General features: G+C 46.1%; 1 non-coding gene across 1 annotated transcript; it reads left to right on the top strand.

Annotated features, from left to right (window-relative positions):
- Nucleotides 1-11,365: 11,365 nt before the first annotated feature.
- Nucleotides 11,366-11,449, top strand: TRNAL-CAG (transfer RNA leucine (anticodon CAG)). Its single transcript has one exon. It is a non-coding gene; the product is annotated as a tRNA-Leu (tRNA).
- The last annotated feature ends 12,302 nt before the right edge of the window (nt 11,450-23,751 follow it).

Raw genomic sequence — 23,751 nt, 5'->3', positions numbered from 1 at the left:
CGATAAAATGTTTACAAATTCGATCACGTCCTTTTCTTACGCTTACGTCTAACCGCCTCAATTACTCGATTGGTCCTAATCGTACCCCAATTTAGCTAGTAACTTTTTGTGAACAGTAGTGTCCATCCACGTTAAGGCATACCGTTTCCCCTTATTTTTCTTTGAAGTTTTTTTGTACAACATGCGCGTGGATACGTAGAATTTAAACGTGCATTGGCTCAACAGTATAGCTGATCACGGCTCTAATACCATAATGGAAGTTCGAAGATGGCGCTTAGCCTCTTAAACTTCCAATTTCCGACTTAATACGTCAGCGATGAGATATTTTTCGTCTCGGGCTTCGGGCACTTACGCTCATCCTCGGAATATTTCGTCCAGCTTCACAGACATCTTCAAGACACATTGCACGGCAACTAAAATTAACTTCTGGTGTCTTAAGTGCCATAACCATGGTATGCTTATGAGGCATGCCACAGACTGGGACTCCAGAATAATTTTTACTACCTGGGGCTCTGTAACGTGCAGCTAATGCATGCGGTGAACGGGCGCTTTTTTTTTTTTGCATTTCCCTCACATTCATATGCGGCCGTCGTGTCCGGGATTCGATCCCACGCCCTCAGCACATTGCAAGTCATCTCTACCTGGCTTCTAATCAGCATTAGATTATGGTGGGCTCTAATTCATATATGCAACTTTGTCTGAGAATCGAGGGTTGGCAAGTTGCAGCTCCAAACCCATTGTTTGAAGCGCAACGTCGTTTGCGTCGCTTCATTAATTTCAAACGCGATGCAGGCAACGTTTGAAAAGGCCGCGGTAGTTTGTCAAGAAACAAATTTAACGCCATCCGCTCGCATTTTACCTTACAAAAAGTTTGAAGCAAAAAAAAAGCGGGGGGGGGGGGGGGGAGGGGCATATTTCGATACTCATTCTTAGGGAGGTGATTCGTTCGTTTACTTCATGCTATCATAATTACTATAGCTTATTTATGTCATAGCTTATTTTATGTCCACTGCAGGATGAAGGCCTCTCCCTGCGATCTCCAATAAGCCCTATCGTGTGCCAACCGATTCCATCTAGCACCCGCAAATTTCCTAATTTCGTCGCACCACCTAGTCTTCTGCCGTCCTCTACTGCGCTTCCCTTATACCGGCGGGGAATGTCCGCGAATACGCCAAATTAAAAGTGGGCGTGACTGAAACTCCGCGGGGTTTCGACAAAAATACCAGCGCGCTGCCAAGGTTTGAAGACCTCCTCGGAACGAAGCGTTCGCTTTGGCGGCTGAGGAAAGAAAGTCTCGGCGGCTTCGCAGCGGGAGACGCTCCATTCACCGCGGCCGGCCGTGCGCCGCAAAGTAGGAAGCGTGCCTGAGCACCGAGCCATGTCCAATGGTCAGTACTGACAGTGAGGCTTCGTACATCATTTCATCCTGGATTTACAAAACAAAGGAAAGTTTCGGCTGCATCAGTGTGATTCGCACTTTTTTTTTTTAACCATGGTGACCCTGATATTTTATTCCACCGCACTTTTATTTCTGTCATTGATAACGTGGAAGGTTTATTTCTTTGTTCTCCTTTTTTTTTTAGCGCCACTGAATAGGCGAACGAGAAAACGATACATACGGGCACCATGGCTAGCCATAAAGCGCGGCAAATTATGGCGCCTTCCTTTCCCCGACCGTAAGAGGTGCGCGGAGAGGTTAAAATGCTTGTTTACGCTCGTCTACGGGATGCGTGACGCGTTTGGCTCGAAATCCAAAAAGGGAAAGGCGTTAATGGGCCGACGAAACAAAAACAAAGAAAAAAGAAAGCAAGGCAAGAAGAGAAAAGGCCAATGAGCCCCGAACTGCTGCAGAACTGCTGGCTTGTGAACTGTTATCAGCGTTTCCTTGAAGTTGTACGTTTGCGGAGCTTGTTTTTGCGTTTCTGTCACTTCTTCTAGGTCTTTCTTCTTTTTTTTTCGTTTGTCCTTTACCTCCTTCTCAGCGAACGGCGCACTTGGCAAAATGTTTCAGAAAGGATGTTAGCGGTCTTAGTGAAAACACCTGCTTGAGCACTTCTAGTCGCCCATATCTCCTTTAGTCATGAGTCAACGCGCATGGTGAATAAATGTGTCAAACTTAAAATTATGTTTTGTCAAGGGGTTGCAGACTCGCAGACAACATCGAAAGAAAAAGCTGGAGTGGTAGGATGATTCTTTGTTCGTTTTCTAGGTAGTTCTCGTAATTACGTAGTAATTAATTTTCACGTATTGCAATCATGCCACTTTTTTTACGTAAGTGACATTTGAATCACCTTCCCGAACCACATGCAGAAGATAATTATTGGCTGTAGTCATTGCGAGGAGGGCAGCACTACAGTTACTTTATTGCTCACATGGTATAGTGGCCCTTAGCAAAGCGGTTCTGCGTAGCAATATAATGTGCAGCATGAAGTAAACGAGGGTCACAATAAGTAAAGGCAAAATTAAGTTGACTTGCAGAAGTCCGGAATTTTTTTTACTTTAGTCACTACTGGAGAAAACTGGCATAAAATATCCCGCACAGAAATTTGTACTCCGCGACTGAAGGAGAGTTATATCGCGCTCACTTGGATTTCCACCCGCAATAAGAAGGACAAGTTTTTAAGGAGTATGTGAAACGTCTACAGCACTTTTGGGTGATGACGCATTGAAAATTGTATTAGTGTCCCGATTTCACAAATCCTGACATGATATCAACGATTCCCGGTTTTCCTTTGCACTACCACTGCTTGACCTAAAGAAGATGAAATCAGCTTGTAGATTTTATGCATTAGAATATTGCGCATTGTCGCGGGAAGGATAACCGCCTCTTTGAGGAATAAAAAATTTATAAAATGCTGGGGTTTAACGTGTCAAAGCCACAATCTGATTATAAGGCACGCCGTAATGTGGGGTTCCCGTTTAAATTTGCACACCGGGGTTTCTTTGACATGCAACCAATTTACGGTACACGGGCGTTTTTTGCATTTCGCACCCATCGATATGGATCGCCGTGGCTGGAATTGAGCCCGTAGCCTCGAGCTCCGCAGGACAACGTTCAAGAACCAACATGAAGGAGCATTTATTTTGTGATCGTCGTTACCTTGTACAATACCAGCGTCGGGTACATTGTAGATGTACAATAAAAAATACGAAGTGCAAAATAACACAATATAGATCTCATAAACCGAACAGGCAGAAAAATATTCATGAAAAAAGTCTATATGTGGAAAGTTCAGGCGGATGGTGTGTTTGAACTGACACTTACAGTTAAAGTAACGGCAACATTCCTTTAGATAAATCCCAGCAATCAGTGTAGAAAAACGATGACCATATAGAAGTGAGGGTTCTAGTCATAGCAAAATGGGCTGTCTGACAGGTGTAAGGCATCGACGGGGCCACTGAACTTTCCTGGGTGGCTGGTTGACCATGAAAAAAGATAAAGGAAATGGGTAAACCGCCATTGTCCGCTTTCTCCACTGCGAAAAGTGCTTCCTCGACGAAAGGGAGCCTCTCGACGGACCGGCGCTTTGAGGCCTTGACCATAACTTCTATATGGGGAAATAGGCTAAACATACAACAAACTTTGGCGCTCAGTTTCTCGTGAACACCACATGAACTAAGTGACCTCTGATGTGAGGAAAAATAAGTAACGTCGTTGGCACTATAGGCCTGGGTTTTGCGGCAATATACGGATTGTGGTAAGAACCCTTTCAAGCCTCTGTCCTCTACTCCTTCGCAAACGGCGGTGGAAATGGTGCCTCTTTCGCACTTTTCTTCAGTGCAGGAGATAATTTTGAAGGAATGAGAATACCGGGGGTGAAACAAAATACAACCCAGTATTCTAAATTTTTTTTTACTTTATCTCAACAGTCGTCATCGTCTCTATTAACGTGCCCCCACAGTGAAGAAAAATTTGCATCCGCAGCTGGATTGGGAAAGAAGACCTTAGACGTTTGACGGCAGTGGCCACCCGGAAAAATTAAAGCAATTGCTCAAAACACAGTACACCAATGCGTCTCGTCTCGTCACTGTTGCCTTTACGGCATACCATGGGTGTTTGACCGCTAATTTCCCCTAATGTGAATCTTGCCCCGGCGATGCTAACTACTACTACAGTGTTAAAGATAGGTCGCTCGCTAGACGGTACTCGCTAGACGGTACCATTTTTCTATGACACGTTGCGTAATATACTCGTATATTGACACGGAGATGGAACCTGCTACAAAGCTTCTAGCTGGCTACTGTTCTCACAAAATTGCACGCAAATTTCTTCAGGAACGCTGTCAAGACACGGAAACGCTTTTCTTTCTTTATCTGTTATTCTTCCTTCTTTTTTTGCACGTGCCTAAATATTGATGGCCAGCAACAAAGCAAGAAAATACTGTTGATTGTAAGTGATACCCTGTGCTGCCGAAAATCTGCGCCACTTGTGGCATTGGCACGTTTTCATAATTTGAACCTTTCTTGCGGCAACAAAAACGCTAGTGTGCATGACAGCAGTTTTACAGTGAAGCTGTTTATGACTTTAGGTTTGCGCGCATTTTTCATGTCCGTCAGCAAATCTGCGAGAGCAACTACTGTGATCATCAGCGATGGCTCGTGCCAGTGCTCGCGCCTTCTTCATCGTCGTTGTCGTCTTTCACAGCTGGCTCCCATGCCGGTCATCATGCCAACATTCCCATACTGCCCCTCCCTCTACGGAGGCGCTGGTGACACTAGCCCACTGCCAGTAGGCCAGTGTCACCGCACCCACTGTCAGTGGGTGCGGTGACTTTGGTCTCAAATTCTGTGCCTCAGTATATCGCTAAATGGAAACACAAATGTGTATAACGAATGTATAACACGAATGAACGCGAAGGTAAAAGGCTAAATGTGCGTCCGTATTATTCGTCACGATGACCACCGATGAATAAAATAAATGTGCTCGTACTTGTATTCGAAATTCTGTGTCCCCCCTTTGTCGTGTGGTACACAGCTTCGTTGGTCGTCCCCCCTTTATGAGTGGAAGGGCTCATGTTTTTTTTTTCTTAAGTGTTTCTCTCCAGCACACTTTCACATAGTTGTTTGCGATTGTGTCAGAATACCTATTTTAAGCCATTCCAAACCTTGCACGTCTACTTATCAGGAAGGTTTTGGTTGTTTGCATGATAGGGGGAAGCGTCATTGACAGCTCAAGATTGGGGAATAATTAATCGTGCCAGTTATCAGCCTGGATAATCGTTGGTGCAAACACTTTTTTCTGGAGTCTTTCCAGTTTTGTTTTCTTCTCTGTTCTTTTTCTTCTGTGTTTTTTTTCCTATGGGACGCATAACGGGTCTGCGAAAGTATTAATGTATCGAACACTTTCTAGTAGTCCGTCTAATTCTGTTGCTCAGGGGTATATTAATCTACCGCCTTCAGCGGTATACCATTTACCAGGGAATTCGCATGTCGTAACGCATACCAGTACAACTAGAACCGCTTTGACCTTAATTACATTATTTAAATGCAGACTTTCAATTGGATGTTATACCGATCCAACATGTCTTTTTTTAGGACAGCAGCTATACTTAGTATTGGCAGTAGGGTTATAGTCATAGCTTTTTAAGTGAAATCATAATAAACGTAGCGAGAATAGTCATCGACTTCCACTTACGGAAATTCACAGCGTGCTGCACGAAAGATAGAAAGTGTAGTGTGGATCGCGGCTATATTTACTGTAGATTACAGCCGCTGTGCTATTGGAAGCATTCAAACATGTTTTATCGCTTGACAAGGAGGCAGGATTACATGGCGTTAGAAGACGAGAGGGGATGCATGCTCCATATGGAGAACTTGACACTCTCTTTCAGAACTTCATAGACGTAACTGCAAATTACAGCGACGTAGCTTTTTATACTAAGTGACAGTGAATGATACTGCACTATTATTCGCTTGTTTACGTCACTGTAGCGCGATTCATCCAAATAGGGTAACGAAGTATGCGCACGTAAAGAAAAAAAATAACTATAGGCACAGGACGTTTGCAGAACGTCGTAACGAGTTTATTATCTCCGTGCATCTCGCCCGAGGCAATAATTTAAATACCTATATTTAAAAGCTTGATGGTATTTTTTAAGGACGTGCTGTGAGAGGCTTGGTATGGGTTGGCCTTTATTTTTTTAAATATTTTTGTCTGGTGAAAGTTGCGCCTAGAGGTATCAATTTGAATGACTGTCTGACGCGTAGCCTTGTAAGCATTCAATCAGAGCGGGATAGAGTGTTGAAGTTGATCAAACTACGACAAAGAACTGACACACCAACGCACATTATAAATAATCCTGATAGTGAACATTGCGCCGGGTTACCATTTTTCGAAAACGATAACCCTGCTTCAACGGTAACGTGCTCAAGGATTTGCTGCTATGGGAAACGCGAACCCATCTATTTGGGATAATCTCACCGTTGCAGAGTGCCCTCATAAAACTACTTCTATCAGAAATCCACCCCACACTGTCTTGTCGCATCCCGCGAATGTACTCCTGTTGCTTGAGTAGCATTTCGTGTAACTTGCGTTTACGTCTGTCAGGATGGTCAGAATCAGAATGTCAGGATCTGTCAGAAGAAGAAGCCGTGTGGAACGGCTGTGCTCCAAAATGCTCTCTGCTGGAAACAGCGTATCGGCCCCAGGCCGAGGATCGTCGGCCCCGTTTTTGAACGAAGATGCAAGCTACAAAGTTGTGCTCCCGCGTCTACCAACCGGTAACGATGTTTTGAATTCTATTTTCCTTCATGCGGACTTGAGTGGCAGACCATACCGTGCTCCCGACTTCCGAGACGCTCTGCTTGAGGTAGTGAATACTTCAGATAGTGTTGGTGTCGGACAGTATCAAATGAGCCATGTATGGATGGTTACTTGCGCTAGTAGTGCGGCAAAACAGACTCTCGTCGCCTGTGGTGAGCTACGTGTCAAAGGGCTGAAGTGCATGGTGATAGATCCGGAGACTAAAAACATCAAGCTTAAATTACTATGGCTTCCACCTCACCTTGAACCACGACGCGTTGAAGAGGCGTTCCAGGCCTATGGTCAGGTGAAGTCGGTGGAAAGAGAAGTATGGAGATGCACTGGCATGGAACAGTGGGTGACAACAAACCGGGAGGTTTCCTTGGTGCTCAAGGACACTATCACCGTAACCTCAATACCGCACATTATGTCCATTTATGGACACCAGTGCCTCGTACTTATCCCCGGTAGGCCTCCGCTGTGCCTTCGTTGCAAGCGCGTGGGACACGTTCGACGACAATGCAGAACACCGAGATGCCTACAGTGCCACCGATTTGGTCACTCAGCGGACGCCTGCGTGTCCACCTACGCCAATAAGCTTCGTTCTGGGCAACCTAGCGCAGACGAGCCACAACTGGACCATCTCATGGATTCTACAGAGGTAGTAGATGCCACCGGAGAGACTACAGGTGGCATTAGGGACGAGGACCAGGAGTCCTTGAAGCCAACGCCAACCAGTCAAAGCAGTTCAAGTAATACTAGCGAAGCTACCGGCGAGGATGACTCAGTTTGCCCACCTGGCCTAGCAAGCCTAAAAGAAAAGCCCCCTGATGACAAGGCAGAAGAGGAAGAGGCGATGGACATAAGTCAGGCAAGGAAACGTCCGGCACCATGCAACGACGAAGCAACAGAAAGTGCACTACAGGCGCCCGAGAAAGTGTCTGCTAGTGCTCAGCGAACTCCCTCTCCTGGTGATAATGTGCCGCGCCGGTTTTATCAGCGTAGTAAGGAGAGTGCCACAAAGAAGTCCAAAGGGAGCAAGACCACAGATTTACCTGTGGCCAAGGGCGATGAAACACAAAAGCTTTAGGTGAGCAAAATGGCTACCGCCTTCACCCTCCCCTTATGTGTAGCGACACTCAACGTACGTGGGCTGAGGCATATAAGGCGTCAGCAGCAGTTACTACACGTGCTTAGGCAGCATGAAGTTGATGTTGGTGCAGTGCAAGAGACAAAGATATCGTCTGCTGGTGATGTCAACCTTGCGCTGCAAACTTTTCAACCTTATTACGAGGTGTGTACTAGCCAAGCATGTGGTGCTTCCGCTGGATGCTTTTTGTTAGTCAGCAAGCAGTTAAATCATTCTTCATTGTCGCTGCGTGTTGATGGGGAAGGCCGCCTTATATGCTGTGACCTCTCTTTTCATTCACGTAATTGGCGATTTATTTGCGTTTATGCTCCCTCAAAAGTGAGTGACAGGAAGGCTTTCTTCCTCTCACTTGCTCCGCTCCTAGATACTGACAGAGATTTGGTACTGTTGGGAGACTTCAACTGTGTTTGTCATTCCAGAGACCACTCATACCTAACTAATCGTTATGATGCAAGTGCTACTTTCCTGCATCAGTTAACAGAAGATCACAATCTAATAGACGTGGGCGCCTACACACCATCTTGGGTGCGGTTCACGCACTTTCAAGGCGTCTCCCATGCTCGACTTGATCGTGTGTATGTTTCGACAAATCTCTGGTCTAACATTCACAACTACGCCGTGAAGCCTGTATTTTTTACAGACCACTGTTTAGTAGCTGTATCATGGGGTCCCCGAAAATTTCGCAGGTTTGCTCCAAACTGGGAACTGTGGAAACTTAATACACAACTTTTGCGAGAGGAAAGTTTTGTAAACAAAGTGAAAGAATTATGGCTAGAAATAACACAATGTCAACAGCTCCCTTTGTTTGCTCAATGGGAAATGTTCAAAAATAGAGTGAAAAATGAGGCGATTGCCATTTCGTGTGAGCTGTCTCAAAGAAAAAAAGCTGAAAAGCATTACCTTCATGATCTACTTCACAAGCTGCACGCTTTCGAAAGCCAGGAACCAGGGTTGTATAGCGATGAAATAAACACAGTTCGCGCACAAATACAGAAATATGAGACGGAAGTCTACAAAGGAGCAATGGTGCGTTCACGCACAACTCGCTTCACAGAGGAACAGCCCACAAAAAGGGCTCTCGGTGATGAGAAGAGATACGCGCTTTCCAAGCAAATATTAGAAATTGAGTCTGGTGGGTCGATATACACCGACACGTCCCAAATAATAAGCTTATTTGAAGCTCACTATAAAGATCTTTTCGCTGCAGTTAAGCCTCAAAATGGATACGGAGAAAACGCTGATCAGTTTATTTCCCTTATGCCACACTTAGAAGAAGATGATCGGCTCAGCGTTGATGGGCCAATAACTCGAGAAGAAATTAATTTTGCTGTCGAAACGCTGCAGAAGAACAAGACGCCTGGTCCTGATGGCCTTAGTGCTGAATTTTATATAAAATTTCAGAAATTCCTGTGTCCTTTTCTGGAGCAGCTTTTCGAAGAAGCCTATCAATATGGTGAGCTTCCTCCATCCTTCTATCAGGGCCACACAACCTTAATACCAAAAAGCACTGATGATGAAACAATAAAGAGAGTAAACGGATATAGGCCGATATCGTTATGTAACGTGGATTACAAAATATTTGCAAAAATACTGACCAATAGATTGCAGACAATCATTACTAAATTAGTAGGAGATCATCAAACATGCGGAATTCGGGGCCGCTCTATACAGACAAATATTCATATCGCACGTTCAGTCCTTGAGTGCATAGAGGGTAGTACGGATCAAGTAGCTCTTCTCCAGATTGACCTCGCCAAAGCCTTTGATAAGGTTCAACACGGATTTTTGTTCCAACTACTGCGACATCTGCAATTAGGGGATGTATTATACAATGGTATAACACTTTGTTATAAACATTGCACCACAAAGTTAATTGTGAACCGTACCCTCTCAGATATAATACAAGTACAGTCATCCGTTCGTCAAGGTTGTCCGCTCTCGCCTTTACACTTTGCCATATACTTAGAACCGCTTTGCTTAAGCGTGCTTTGCGGCTCGAGCATTAAAGGATACATGTATGCCGGTGAGGAAATTAAAGTGCTAGCTTATGCAGATGACATTGCCTTCTTTTGCGTCGATAAGCCAAGCATTACCAAGGCAATAAACGCTACCCTGCGTTTCTGTGAGACTGCAGGAGCTACTGTAAATTTTGACAAAAGTAGGGGCTTTTGGCTAGGCATGTGGGCGCTCACTCCCTCGGTATTCGCGAATATTCATTGGAATCAGTCTCCGTTGCGATATCTTGGAGTACCTCTCGATAACTTCCGTAATAGTGGACTTCATTGGACGTCCACGATAACCACTATCCGTCGAAAGGTGACAACCTGGCAGGGACGTGATCTCTCCATTTTTGCGAGAGCAAAGGCATGCAATACATTTCTCGCTACTAAGCTTCTTTATGTTCTGCAGGTCTTGCACTGCTCACGTGTCCATGTCCAGGCATTTCATAGAATATTTGCATGTTTTATTTGGCATTCATCATGGGAAGCTATGAGAAGGGACAACCTTTTTCTCCCACTTGAAAAGGGAGGCCTGGGTCTTGTGCATTTATTTGTGCGACAATTGGTCATGCGCTTATTTTACCTTAAAAATGTCCATCATCCATTCCTTCTCGCAGTTAATCGAGCACGTCTTGCGTCACACCTACCCTTTCTGTTTGTCACGACAAACTTTGCTCAAGAACTACCGCTATGGGGCTTCCTAATGGAACTTGTCGACACTATTTCATTCTTAAAAGCCAGATTCACCCTTGAATATTTGTTTACCGCTAATCGAACGTCGCTAAACGTAGCACTTATAGATAACCTTTTCCCTGAACCTCTGTACCGAAAGCCGTATCTGTCTCTATTTGGTCAAGATGTTCTTTGCCGTGTCCGTAGAATGTGCATTGCGCCAGCAGCGAAAACGTTTTTCTTTAAGCTGCACACTTCCACACTGCCAGTTAAAACGTGGCTTCAGGAAAAAGGACTGTATGTACCCTGGAATACAAATTGTAGGCTTTGCAATCAACCCGAGACAATAGAACATTGCTTTATACTTTGTCGTGACGCATTTCTTTTTTGGGACATTTTACAAAGAACTATCAAAAAAGACTTTCCTCTCACATGTTATGGTATCCGGTTCCTTCCTTTCAAAAATACAGCCAGTAATACACCATATGATTTGTTTATGTTATTAGGACTTTATTCATTATGGAGAAGTCGAATGATCGACAGACATGCCGAGCCACCTCGCTCGACAAGGTCTATCTTCCGTGAAGAGACTGCTCAAGTCCGTAGTGTGGTGCTTACATATGATCCCGTCCCTGAATGGATTTCACACCTGGACGCTTGTGTTTGTTTGCCAGAATTTTGAACTGTCATTGGACTGTATACTATCTGTGAATTTGTTTCTCTTGTATGTTCATATGTAATGTAACTGCGTTGGTTTGACAGTACCGATAATTCCATGCAATAAAGAGAAAAAAAAAATCTGTCAGGATGGCCGAGCGGTCCAAGGCGCTGCGTTCAGGTCGCAGTCCGGTCTTCCGGGCGTGGGTTCGAATCCCACTTCTGACATACAATTTTTTATGTGGGTACCTGTGTGTGTTTTTTTTTGGGGGGGGGGGAGGGGTAAGAGGGGAGGTTTTATAAGGTAACTGCATAGATAGTATTCCCCGTTGCATAACATGAATCATTCGCCACGTCCAACCAATCACGACACATTAATAAATGTAAGGGGTACAGTTTATGAAGGTACTGATTCCAATATCCTAATAGGGTGTCGTAACATTAAAACAATAGTAAAGAGTGATTAGTAGTCTCCACGATCATATCTATAATTATTCTTGCATAACCCTCTGTGTGGTTTCGTTGCAAAGATAGGGCGTTGAACCACAATATTGAAAAGTAGAAAATTGCGACCATAAATTGTGGTCGTCGAGGTGATAGTTCCAGTAGTACTTTTCATTTTAACTCTTTCATTCGCTACATTGCGCTTATAGTGATGCATGGTGACAAACATTCTCTTGTTCAATACAATATACACACGCTCCACACAAAAGGTCCGTGCGTCTTTCCGCCCTCGCTCGTCCCTCTCGTGCGCGGGGTTGTAACCCGAGACGGCTAAGCAGGTGACCGCGCTGCTCCTGCTCGGCGCATTCCTCCGAGGGTTTGTTTTGTTACGCTGCCCTTGCTGCCCTGCCCACGGACGACAGCGGAATGCTTGCAAACACAAGTGAACGTTGGAAGTCTTGCACCAATATTGAACAGATCAGCGTATATATTTTTTGTTAACTTAGTGCTTCGTTAAATGTAGCCTCTACACCACAATTAACGGTCGAGAAGGAGATATAGAGATTGAATACTGACTGCTCGGATACCTGACGTTAACTGATTATCCCGTGCTGCTAGATTTGGTAAAGTACGGTATATGAATGAAGAAATGGAAAACGGAAATTACGGATCTATTAGAGTAGCTAGAGTACTATTCTAGTCGTCATGGTTTTGTTATTTAGAGCCTCATTTATGTGTCGTTTACGCCAGCATATTCTTTTATAAAATATTTTCTCAGGAGCTGTGTAGGAGCATGCAATGCATCAGGCATCATCTTCTTACGTTTTAATGCATTATTTGTTGTACATTTTTGTTGCCTGACTGTGGCAGGAAGAAGGTCGTCATGCCCTCCCCCCCCCCCCTCCAGCTAAAGACAACCGTAAATATTGAGCCGTGCCATCCAAGACAGTTTTCTATCATTGCTCTATGTAAAAGAAAGAAAGAAAGAAAGAAAGAAAGAAAGAAAGAAAGAAAGAAAGAAAGAAAGAAAGAAAGAAAGAAAGAAAGAAAGAAAGAAAGAAAGAAAGAAAGAAAGAAAGAAAGAAAGAAAGAAAGAAAGAAAGAAAGAAAGTGAAATTCATGGAAGGCAAGCCAAGTAAGGAAACTGAAACAAATTTGGGGCCGAACCTGCGGTCTTATTATGAGGTAGGTCGTAGTGGGGGCTGCGGAAAAATTTTGACTATATGGGGTTCTTTAACTTGCACCCACTGCACGGTACACTGGCACTCCTGCATTTCGCCCCGATATAAATGTGGCCACCACAGCGGGTACACGCACCCGTGGCCTCGTGCTTAGCAGCGTCACTGCACAGCTACTAAGTCATCATGGTGGGTAGTATAGAAGTAGATAAACAAACGAACAAAAGGGGTAATAAAAATTGAAAGGAAGACCGCAGAAAGGAAACAAAGAAGCAACTAGAGAAGTGGCGACCATTTTACCACCATATATGTGGCCTATCCACAACAGTAGGTTTGTGCCGATAATTGAGGCTCCATCATAATCATCACATTCACCTGCGCATGTGAGTAAGATTTGTGCGAGAGTGTTTTAGAGATTTTAGCCACTCTAACAGGTCGCTGTACATCATGTGTTTGCTCAGAGTAAAATAGATCTGCTCAAGCTCTTTTTCTTCCGTAGTTTCTGTTTATTGCATTTTTATTCGATTGCGTGATCTATACTGAAGGAGTATTCCCATCCAGCTGAGGAAATCATGGTACCTAGATAGCTCTATGTTCTCAGAGATATACACACAAACCGTGGTAAAGTGGTTAACCATCTTCTTTTTTTTCTTTGATGCAAATTAATGCCATATCAATTTGTTCTTTTTTGGGGTTACAACAGACGCAGCAAACTCTCACGCTTACGCAGTTGCTATGACGTTCTGCTGTGGAGCTCGATGTCGAGGGTTCGATTCCCGGGCCACAGCGGCCATGTTTCAATGGGGAGAAAAATGCAAGGACACTCGGGTATATAGATTTAGGCACGCATTACAAAAAAAACCCCTTAAATTGGTGCGGATCCCTCCTATATGACCTCTCTCGCAGTGATGCCTAATTAAACTTTGTACCCACCGTCGGTGTAGTGAAGTCAGCTGGACACAGTACCACTTCGACTGTGGCTGCAAAGTCCAATTAAGGCAGAACGTGCATGCCTTCTGATAAAGTGGGCTACACCTATATTTTCAACCGTCATCGAAATGCTCTTGCCCCAGTGCTGCTTTTAATGCCCGTAGTGTGTTTTCCTATCGATTCTCAAGTTTCCGCATGTTCCGGCAGTGTGGCTAAGCTTATGGTAATTGCCATTCTGTAGGGTATTTTCGGTCATTTTGACTGCTTGGTAAGGCCGTAGAGCCGTGCGGCGATTTTTCGGCAAAATGTAGCCTAATTTCACCATGGCGTTCCCAACCATAGGGTAATTACCGTACTGGAGGGTTTTCTCTCTTTTTTTTTAGCCCATTTTGAGCAATCGACTATCTAGAAGAACATGCACAGGAAATTTCTACGGACTCAACCATCGCAAAGCAAGTGCTGCTACAGCGCAAAAAAAAAAAAGGCACAGCGATAACAAAAAAAATCTTTTGATGAATACCCAGACTGACGAGCTCGCAGGCACATGTGGAAAAAAATCTATAGGTTCCACTTTTCGCCAATTATAGTACCAATATTTTCTGCACTAAGCTCCTCTGCTGTGTTGGATTGTAACTTTCGATCGAAAAACGAAAGATCATTACTAATCTTTTTACAGTGCATGGTTCCCTTGGACGCAACTTGTTGTTCTGCCGAGGCACTTGTATCAGCAGTTAACAAATGCTTCCCGCAGAGGAACATCCCTTTGAAAACATATTTAATCGTGACTGTGAGAATACCAGTACAATGGTCCACAACACAATTCTTTGATGCAAAACTTGGTTGAAAGGGCAGATCAGCTTTTGGTTGTAGTACGCTGCATTTGCTACTCAGCCCACATCACTGCAAGAAAAGCTGCAATGAAGTTACCTACTTACATTTGAAACTTCCTGCGAAATATTGTCTGCTACATTAGCCATAGCAGCAGGTAGCAAGCTCAGCTTGCCCCTTCTCAGGAATATCTCGAAACGGAGGGAGGAAAATTATGCATCATTGAGAAATGCGGTGGCAACCTTCCCAACTGCATCGAGCGTGTATTAGAAGAATGGGATACGCTGACACTTTCCTTCCAGGACGAAGTCATTACTGATCATGTTGTCGTGTCCAAAAATATCCTAAAGGACATGAAGTGTGTCACCGAGGCCTATTTAGGCTTCATGAAATCAGTTCTGAACTTCTTTAACAAAATCAACGCGCTTTCTTCGGCACCGTGAGAATCTCTTAGCAGTGCTCTAAACAGAGAGCGAGTGTCTTCCGAGAACCCTGTTGCAGAACTTCGTCCAAACCAGCGCATTTTAAATCAGTTACATCGACGACATGGACCTACACGTTTTGCTGCCGTTAGGAGACGTCGACTTCGGCAAATAGTGCAAGCGCTGCATAGCTGCATGCTTTGCAGAAGCCAAGCAAACTGGAGTGCAAGATATCTGTGCTTGTTATCAGATCTTTTATTAGGCAGCTGTTCTCTGGGTCCAGAGAAGACTTCCATTCATTGGCTCATTTCTTTTTTTCTCGAGGTGAATTCTACAGCACCAGCAACTGCTTACAGTGTCAAGGCCAGAGTGACGCTGCTAGCGCTGCCCAAACTTCAGAAGCGTTATGCTCACTTGCCGCCGGACCTCGGAAGAATTGAACTAGAGTGGCGCATTCTCTCTTCCCACTTTAACAGCTACGAGAATGCAATCCTGAAAAAAAAATGAACTGCATCAGTCGGGGCGCAAATGGAAGAGATAAAGACATGAAGACACCCAACAATACAAGAATAACTTGGCATTGTCCCTCAGCTCATGTTATCTTTACCGTTCTCTAACGCAGAGACCGAAATGATCTTCTCTAGTATGACTGATAAAAAAAGAAGTAGGGATATACTTGGAGCTAAGAACCTGCACCCCGTCCTCGTAATGAAGTCGGCCCTAGCAATGACTGGCCGGGACCGTGCAAATATGAGTCTTGAAGAAAGGTATATTGAACTGGTTTAAAAGGACACTTCAGGACATTTATAACAGAGCTTAAACAGAAGTACGCACTTTCTACGTCTGTTCGCGTTCGTTATAGCGGTTCAGAACGGCGCGATTTTAGAAATAATGTTCTAAAAGAAGCCTACTGGCCCGTGTCCTTTGTTACCGTACTGAAAAATTATTTGCTCCTATTCTTGCATTACAATTTTAGGCGTCGTTGCAGTGGTTTCTTCAAAGATTGAATTTTAGCTATAAATTACTGCTAGAAAACTTACTTGTGATGCATGTTATGAAAATTATGTAGAAAATTGGCTTGTTTCGATTACCTTAAGGATTTGGTCAAATATATTGACCACCAGTTATTTATCTGTAACATTCTTCTTGCTTAAATAATCTATTTAATTAGTTTAACACAAAATTAGCGCCTGCGGTAATACGTGGGGTCTTGGCGAAGTTCACGCACTGTAATACAAGGCATGTTCGACTATCCCGTAGGGCTTCTCGAAATATTGGCTGGCAACACTGTCTTCTAGCTGGCTAATCTGTGTCAGCTCCATGTGTCTCGTTCAGACTTGCACCCGTAATACCTTTCCGAGTTCTAGCAACCAACTACCTCCTCTTATAGCATTAGCTACAATACAGCGATGGGGAATTACAACCTCGCCGCTGGGCAGGTCCGTTAAGCGCAACAAATAACATACAACCTGTGTCGGTTGCATTCCTAACTATACCGGCTATAGCGGCTGGAGCATAACGGACACTGCGGATTCTTTACAAGCGCTAAGCCAACCTGCATGGTCAACATTCATTGATACCAACTTTGAGCGCAGGACATTCAATGAATAAATGTCTGCAAGTACGTACTTATTTAATGAATCTTTGTGTATTAACTGAACAAGTTCGGTCGGTTGCAGCCATTGTCAGGATTGGGGGCTCAATCCCATCGTCCGTGGTCCTTTGCCAAGATTGGAGTACGGCATGAATTCGAAGGTAGCTGGCCCATGCCGTCGTCCAACTTATTTACGCTGAGATCGTTGATGAAGTGAAGAACTATTTCTCATCGAGAACGAGGAAAAGGGTTTATTTACAGAAATTAAATCAGTCTAACATGACTGCTTGAGAAAAAGAGTATCAGTCCAACATGACTGCATGAGAGAAGTGAATCAGTCTAACATGACTGCTCAAGAGAAGTGTCCTCAGCATTCGCACAACCACAGTTTTTATACACTCGATCCGCCGGCCATACGAGGCGGCGACTGTTCGTTTACTCATCACCAACTCGCCGCTGCTCTGCAGATCAGTTTACAGACACAAAGGCACACACATTCCGAAGCCCAAATGACGGCGTTGAAGGGGTGCCGTTCCGGGAAGTATCGGTGCCGATCGAGGGTCGCTCGCTGTTTTGTGCCTGGACGAGCATGAGAAGCACCAAAATACGGCTTCCCCACGGCAGCTTGTCCATGCGTGTCAAATCAGGTCCACGTTGGGGAACTCCGAAACCATTGTTCACACACCGAACTCGTCCCGTCACAATGTCGATGGGGCTGGAGGAAGGAAGCGGGTTTTCAGCACAAAGGCCGCTTCTTCGAACGCCTCCTAGCTGCAGCGACGGTGAGGGGGAGATGCGCGTCGTGTCGCCCTGTCGTAACTGTGTGGCAATTTTGTCTTGTAGCTCGCCATTCTTAACACCATCTATCGAAAGAAGCATTGGTTTCAATGAAGTTGATGCTGCCATTGCTGATCCATCATTGCTGACTCAGCATGGACTTTAAAGACGTGAATGCTGGTTTAGCGCAATCTCCAGTGTGGCGGTGCAAGGCAACTGAACGTGTCATCGTCCCGTGTGCCCTATCAAGCTTTTCGTAACGTCCGATATTCTTTCTTAGAGTGTCCTTAATTTTACACGAAAGGTGAAGTTCCAATAGCTGTATGACGCACAAGATGATCCCGCACACAAGTGCATGTGGTATTCTGTTCCCTCGATGACACTGGATATTTCGGAGAGAGGTACTTCATCTCAGAATTCCTCCGTGATTCAGAGTTAGATTGCGAATGGTCGGCTGCGTGGGTCAACATGGAATTAATGGTGCACAGCCTGCGGCGCCCTCGTTCAAATCGACCTCTCGGATTAGTTTTTCCTTCTGTCACCAATTGCGGATGGGTTACCAGTTGCGGTATGTACTAATGTACTAGTTAAGGGGCGTTCGGGTGGAGCGAATGCCAGCAACTCTTGCAAGGCAAGGTTAGAGTAAACATTCCTCCTCCTCCACTTGAAAAGCTGAGCGTGAATACTATAGAAGGTTTGTAATCAATAACTACCAAGCAGCATCAAATGTGGGGCACCGTGCCAACACACATTCGTGGAGCGGTGAGCTTGTCGGTGGCCACACGATTCTTGGAAATGTGGTCACTTGGCAGGTGCTACCTTACGAGCACCTCAAAAGCAGCTTTCATGCATGCAATAACAGAACAAAGCATCGCAATCATTGAGTTCAGCGTCAAACAGTAATCCTGCAAATTTTGACCTTCGTCGGTGCTTTTACTCAGGAGAGTTAGAACAAGAGCAAAACTTTACAATGTAGACTATTTGCTTCACGAACCAGTTCGCTGAGACTGCCCACCACTTCGACTGTGCACCAGTTCGCGCATTCGACTGTACACCATTTCATCACTTAGCATAATTTCTTGACTGCGGACATTGTGGTGCTTAAAGAAACGGTGATATTGTAAAGCATTACGAAATTTTTCAAGATCACCTCTTGCAGACACATACTTTTAGTCCTTGAGCTAGATCGTTCAGGTGGTGTTGGGCTGCTAAGCACGAAGTCGCGGGATCGAATCCCGGCCGCGGCAGCCGCAGTTCGATGGGGGCGAAATGCGAACACACCCGTGTACTTAGATTTAGGGGCACGTTGAAGAACCCCACATAATCCAAATTTCCGGAGCCCCCCACCACGGCGTGCCTCATAATCAGATCGAGGTTTTGGCACGTAAAATCACACAATTGAATTAGATCGTTCACAGAGACATTACTTGTACAAAAAATCAAAGCGCATATTCGACTAATTATCAGAAAATTACCAATTACGTTTTCAATTGATTACTTTACACATATTGCAATTTACTAATCGTAGCCGTTGAGCTTGTAGGCGTATCCACTTGCAATGAATTTCTAGATGACACCAGTTTGCAGATATGCGCCATCAAACTCCCTGTAAAAATGCGCTATTGCTCTAGGTACTTTTTTTTACGAAAACGTTCTCTTATTCATTGAGGCACAAAAGTAATTGGAACGCCCACGTATTTCGTCTCACCATTTGGGAAATAATATCTCGAAACTAGTAAAACACTGAAAACTTGTTTTAAGTGGATGCGTTTCGCACTCACTGACCACATTTCGTAAGCCGCAATATCTACCGTAAAGAAATTAACTAAAGTAATTAGCAACTTTTTGTTATTAGTTCAATATATGTTTCGATTTCTCGTGCTACTAATGTCAGCCTCTTCAAATAACCCAGCTCAACGATAAGATATACGCTATCTACCAGGGGCGAGCCTTGAGAATTTCATATTAATTTAAATTGATCACCACCATGTATATCAGCTGAGGGATGCATGTGAGTAACCTACCTCTCACGGGGTCTGGTAGTGATTGCAGACGACAGTGCAGGCAGCGTGCAAGTTGTGGTGTATAGAAATACTGAAGGAGTACGCAGCAGTAGGTAGCTGATGAACATGATGCTGGTAAGCTCGTCAGTACACCAAAAACCATAGAATGGAGTCCTAACAGTATAACTGAAGGTTCCGCATTCAGAACTACTCAGTTCTATTATGGTACCCAGTGAATGTATTACCCTAGTCGACTATACATGAACATCGCATGCTTTACAGTACTCAGCGATATAAGCCGATAAGGTTTATCTTGTCGTTCTTTCAAATTATTAGTATTCTGGCTATCGTGCAATAAAAAAAAGGAGCAAACTAACAGATGTCTTGTCTATATGAACGATTAGCAATCGCATTAGGTGTATACATCGGCATCTTTCGTGGAGCTTGATATTCTTATAGGGGTTTGCAAGCACAGCTTGAATTTTTTAATAGTTGGACACGACACTTATTAGACGATTGCAATTTGGTTTGTGGTTTTGCGTTCCGCGTGCGGCGAACCTGGAAGCATGGAGGCCACACGTGTACTTTGACTGCCTCTCACGTATCACTCCCGCTATCGCTTGATGCCGCGGCTAGCAATATTTCCTCGCGATTCGTCTTCCTTTTCGTGGATCGGTTCCTCCTACCTGTCTTGACGAGGCATCCAAAGCGCAGTAGCACGTGAGCTGCCCGAGCTTCAGCGTCACTTCATCGCCGTCCGATGAGGTCGAGAGAGTCACGCCACCGACCCCTTCGATGACCCCGCGTCCCGATAGATACGGGACACGACGCCACTCTGATTTCCTCTTCATTGCCTTACGATTGTTCGTCCTTCTAAGCGACTCTTTGATTATATACATCAATACGGATGCCTAGGGTTGGATTCTACGGCGCTGCTCATGGCGTTTTGATCTTCGGTGAAATGCCAACGTGCCTTTGAGACACTGGCACAATTGAAGACTGCAGCGGGACGCGCGTTTATTCGGCGACCTCGTGAGTCGCGGCTAAGTTTGGTAGTGTGTCGCTCATTTCGCTTCGTGATCAAGGTCTCGCGCGTTTGTTCAAACTCGGCTGTCTGCGAAGCAACCAACTTTGCGTGACCCAGGAGACACTGCACAATGTGAACTTGACCTCTAAGTGGTCGAGCTGCGGCAATTTGCGAAGGTCACTGCTATAGTGGTCGGCTCTGTCTGGACTTCGAAAAGTGCAGCCAAGCCAGAATCGCCAAACGCCGTTAGAAGTACTGCAGAGAAACACAGCAGTACCTATGGGGTGGAAATTCTACAAAACAGAACGGGTAGATCAATGCCCTGACCAAGAAAGCCATAGAACGAGTTCATGCGGGAACGGGGTGCGCTTAATGTAAGCTATATAGGCAAATGTAGAGACATGCATTCCATATTTTTTAATTCTTTTCTGAGATATTCTTCCCAGTTCTGTGAATTTTCAATTCATCAGTACTACGTGATTCATAGGACGCGTGCAATGCCTTAAAAACAATTTCTTCTTTCATTAGTCCCGTCTGTAAAATGAAGGCCTAAATGCTTAATGAATACCACTTTTACTTAACATGGTAATTTGCTCTTGAGTTGCTCAGCGCTGGAATGTATATGTTATTATCTCTCCAAAAGAGCCGATGAGGCAGAGTTCAGTCACTCTTCTTCAGGACTCTCATGATAAGGCCTACATTTCCGACCAGTGCAATTACAGCAAACAATTTCATCAACAACTTTTCCACGATGTTCACCGCCCTCGTGCAAGCTACTATTTGCTGCGCGGCAAGCGTTTGATTCAAACAAATACGCTGACAGACAGGCTGCGAAGCATCGGACGACGTTTGCGTTTGCAGCTGCTTCCGCCCCCACATCCCTCGGAAGCGGCACTTACTTGCACCCATGGCAAAAACGAAAATTGAAAACCACTTAGGGATTGTCACTTCCAACCACTGTGATCAGTGAAGGACACTTCCTTACAAGCTACTGCGGAGAAAAAAAGATAGGGCGAAAATAAAATGAAAGTGAGCTCTCGTCGTGCGTCGTTACGTATAGCTATGTTATAATCTGTCTCGAGCAAGTTTTGGGTGTTAAGAGAGCGCCTTCTTTTCTGTTGCAGCTACGACGCCGTGCACGCTTCCTCGCTTGTTACGGCGGGGCACGCGCCGCACGGAACGTCGCCGGCGGCGCACGCATGCGTGGTTGCTATTCTCGTTCGCCGCCGCGGAGAGAGCCAGCCGGCCACTCGGCGTACTCGTCCCGCTCGAAAAAGCAGAAGAAAACGCACGCGGGCGGCCGCGTCAGGTCAAGAGCAGCCGGGCCTTAATTCGATCGGACGCGCCCGATGAACAAGCGCGTTCACGCCGGCTCCATTGTCAGTCACGATGACGGGCGCGACGCCGCTTTCTCCCCGACGATATCCACGAGAGACCGCGCGCGCGCGTCTCGACATTAAACGCTACGTGCCTTGTTACGCTTGTTTCTTTTGTCGCGGGGCGTTTCCTTTATTGTGCGGCGTTCTTTCCTGCCAGCAACTTTGGCCGGGACTCGGCTCCCTCGACGTGGAACGGCCGAGGCGCTTGTCCATCCGCTGGGACGACAAGCAGCAGAGTGCCCGCGTGCTTCCTGATGAAGGAGGCACTTAACTTTCCCTGCGGTGGTGGTGCTCTTCCAGTTCCTTTGTTTACCACGCCGAAAGGCTAGAGACGGGAGAAGCGCGGGCATCTTGTGTAGAAGCTTGAAGCAGGCGACCATCGGAGAAAGCCGCGCTGGCTATCACGGACTGCGGCCTTCCTGCTGCCAAGGTCGCAACGGGGGAATCTTTGGTTCGTTCTCTTTGCATGGTTTGTTGACCCCTACAGCTACGGTGCGACCCGGGCTGTCGGGGTTTCTGGCTACGGAGGCACCGCGAAGGTGCCATTTTCTCCCTCACCTTCTCCGCCTCGACGCTCGTGGTGTCTTGAAGGGCCAGTAAAGATAGAAGAGGGAACGGGGGGGGGGGGGGCGACAATAGGAAACGCCCGACTCATGCCCGCCGATGACCCCCGAGGGGGGGGGGGATGGGAGAAGGAAGGGTGAGAGATTTTCATGGCGGGTTTCCGCGGCGGAGCGCATCAACGTTGGCGACCACATGCAGGTCTGTCTGCCAAGAGCGTTCTCGCTCTTGCCGGTTCAGTGGGCGTGACAGGCTCGTCTTCGCTGCTGCCGCATCGAGGGGGCGAAAGGTCCCTCCCTCCCCCCAACAGTCGGGGCCCCTCTCAGTCCATCAGAAGAAGAGGTCGCCGGAGGCAGGCGCACACACAGACACGTCTTTCTTTCTCGCGCAGACCAAGACCTCGAGTGCCTCGGACACGCTTCTTTCTTCGTGCCCGCCGGAGACTCACAGGCACTCCTCGAGCTGCTAGTGTGGACGCTGAGAGAGGTTCTCCACATACGCTCTCAGTTCCCAGCGCTTCTCGAGCTTCCAGGAAGCGCGGAAACTTTCTCATATTTTTTTCTCTCTCTTCACCTACTGCACGGGAAGGAAGACCCTGCCCGGAGATCGCGGCCCCTCCAGTTGCCCGCGAAGGCGAGAACAACACGCGCTGTGTGAGAAGCGCACCGGCTATTTTTGGTGCCTACAGGGCTAAAGGAGACGAGGAGGGAAGACAACGAGAAGAAGAGGGCAGTATCTTTCCGACGCGGTGGCAGCCCCATTGAAGAAATCGCTATCCTGATTGATGAAGGAAACCCCAAGATCCTCCCCTGCGTGCCTCTGACTCTCCATTCCTCCTCGCCACGCCAGTACAGCGAAACCCTTCCACCGCGCTGTGAATGGCGAAGTGCATATAAAAGTGCCCCACAGCCGGCCAACGAGTAGTGTAGAACGCAAGAGACTCCGCGAAGAGGCGGTAACTGACCAACGCGACGACCGAGCCTACAGGTGCGGTCGGGCCGCAAAGCCCCCTTGTCCTTGGCACCCGCTGTCCTTTCGGTGCTACTCAACAACGGCGGCGCCTGCACAATGCTGTCACTTCGGAAAAGGACCATGTCGAGAGCACGCTGGATGCTTCTAGTACTGGTCGTCCTCCTGCTGACCGGTGACCGCGCCGACGGCATCGAGAAGATCTACAAGATGAAGAAAGTCAAGAAGCTCGCCAAGCTCGCGATCCTGGCCAAGATCCTCAAGCCGCACTTTCTACCCATCCCGTTCCCCATCTTGGTGGAGAAGAAGCAGAGTGGCTGGGACATGATGGGCGGCTGGCCGATGGGAGGTGGTGGTGGTTGGGCCATGGGCGGAGGGGGCTGGGACTCCGGAGGTGGCGGTGGTGGTGGCGGCGGCG

The sequence above is a fragment of the Dermacentor albipictus genome, chromosome 4 (genome assembly GCF_038994185.2).
Source record: "Dermacentor albipictus isolate Rhodes 1998 colony chromosome 4, USDA_Dalb.pri_finalv2, whole genome shotgun sequence".
NCBI classification, from domain to species: domain Eukaryota; kingdom Metazoa; phylum Arthropoda; class Arachnida; order Ixodida; family Ixodidae; genus Dermacentor; species Dermacentor albipictus.
This window is presented reverse-complemented; position numbering and strand designations above follow the sequence as displayed.